The sequence below is a fragment of the Palaemon carinicauda genome, chromosome 13 (genome assembly GCF_036898095.1).
Source record: "Palaemon carinicauda isolate YSFRI2023 chromosome 13, ASM3689809v2, whole genome shotgun sequence".
Classification (NCBI taxonomy): Eukaryota; Metazoa; Arthropoda; class Malacostraca; order Decapoda; family Palaemonidae; genus Palaemon; species Palaemon carinicauda.
In genome coordinates this window covers 11,367,084-11,369,583 of record NC_090737.1, presented here as the reverse complement: position 1 = coordinate 11,369,583, position 2,500 = coordinate 11,367,084, and positions in this window count along the sequence as shown.

Sequence of the window (2,500 nt, the reverse complement as noted above, 5' to 3'; positions counted from 1 at the left end):
TCTATAACAGATTTATGAGAAAAGGAACAGATCTCTTAACAGGACATGGAAAAAGTGGTTACTATTGTTAGAGTTCTCCTCTAATGGTGGCCTGCTAATGAAGCGTTTATTCAACTGCTCAGTCAAATTAGAAAATCTCAGCCCCTGGATCTGAAAGAAAAATTGACGTGGCCCACAACTCCTTTTGAGGTAGGCTACTTGATTAATGTGGTCTTTTATAAGTTGCGGAATTTCACCCAATAGATAATTACAGTGCTTTTTTTTGTGTCTGTTGATTATTATTATTATAATTATTATTATTATTTTTATTATTATTATTGTTATAGTTATTCTTTTTTATTATTATTATTATTATTATTATTATTATTATTATTATTATTATTATTATTATTATTATTATTATTATCATTATTATTGTTATTATTATTATTTTTACTATTATTGATATTGTTTTTATAATTATTATTATTATTATTTTTATTGTTATTTTTATTATTTATTATTATTATTATTATTATTATTATTATTATTCGTAGTAGTAGTATTATTATTGTTATTATTATTTTTATTATTATAGATATTGTTTTTATAATATTATTATTGCTATTTTTATTACATGGACCGTAGTAAGTATTGTTACTGCTGGTGTACCCGAACCGTCAAAGTGTTAAAGATTTTGACACGCACACACAAACACACACACACACACGCACACACACACACACACACACACACACACACACATATATATATATATATATATATATATATATATATATATATATATATATATATATATATAATATATATATATATATACACGCACACAGATTCAATCCTTTAAGCCCCCTCCCCGTTCCTAACTACAACCCGCTGATTTGGCTTCCAAATGTTACCTCTCTTGATACGCTCTTACCATTATACAGTATATATATATTATATATATATATATTATATATATATATATATATATATATATATATATATATATATATATATATGTATATGTATTATATATATATACTCACACACACACACACATATATATATATTTATATATATATATATATATATATATAATATATATATATATATATATATATATAATATATATATATATATATATACATATGTGTGTGTGTGCGTGTGTGTGTGTGTGTGTGAGTGAGTGAGTGAGTGTATGTGTACCCAGATACTTTCTCTCTATTATGCTGGGGCGATTACGAGTTTTGCTGAAAATAGGAAAATAAATCTGCTTTTAAAATGTTTATATATGTAAATAAGCCGTCAGCACTCATTAGGCTGTGAATTATACAATGTGTACTGTATAAAACATTCATTATGGAGTCATGTTTACGAATAAAACGAAACTTAATGTTATAATAAGCGTAAGCGTATTTTGTAGTTAGGCAGTAGTTTATGTAACTATATATATATATTTTTTTTACGTCGAAGTTTTGGTTTTCTATTTGTGCATCATCCTTAAGAAAAAGAGAAGGAATAACGACATTGAAGTAATACTGGTAGGAGTAGTAGTAGTAGTGTTAGTAGTAGTAGTAGTTATAGTATAACTAGTATTGAAAATGAAAGGTTGCTGACTGGAAATTTATTTTGATAATAGTGGTGGTAGTAGTAGTAGTTGTTGTTGTTGTGTTGTTGTTGTTGTTGTAGAAGTAGTATTGAAAATGAAAGGACGTTGACGAAAAAATGTTGATAATAATGGTAGTAGTAGTAGTAGTAGTAGTAGTAGTAGTAGCAGTAGCAGTAGCAGTAATAGTTATAGTATTATTAGTAATTGTAGTAGTAGTATTGAAAATAAAAGGAAGCTAACTGGAATAAAATTATAATAATGGTGGCAGTAGTAGTAGTAGTAGTTGTTGTGCTAGTAGAAGTAGTATTGAAAATGAATGGACGCTGACGAAATTTTTTAGTAGTAGTAGTAGTAGTAGTAGTAGTAGTAGTAGTAGTAGTAGTAGTAGTAGTAATAATAGTAGTACAGAATATACCGAACCTGTTCTTCACAATGCATTGATTAACGTAAGAAAGTTAAAATAACACTTCTTGGGAAAAAAATTGACTCAAGTCGTGCATGGTCGTGGTAGGGTTCACCAAGACTGCTAATCACATTATCCAGGATATTAACGCCACATAATTAGGTCAGGTCTAGCTGTTAGGGATCTTCCCCTACCCATCCACTCCCTCTCCTCCATCTCCTCCCTACCGACGGATACGGAAAGGGCGAGGAAGCGCCCTTAAAGAGGCGTTTTAAAAGGTCCTTCTACCGTCTCCATTACCCTCCTTGATGTCATGTTGGGTCTTACCCAACCCCGGCTCATTACATTTAAGGAGCTTAAGAACAATCCTTTTCTGGATTCCATTTCTCCTCTCCTATTTTCTGCTAAACCTTTATGGTCTTCACAATTTTATTTATTTATTTATTTTTTCTTTCTTTTTTACGTCGTCGCGTTTAGGAAGGAAATCAAAATATAGTTTAATAATT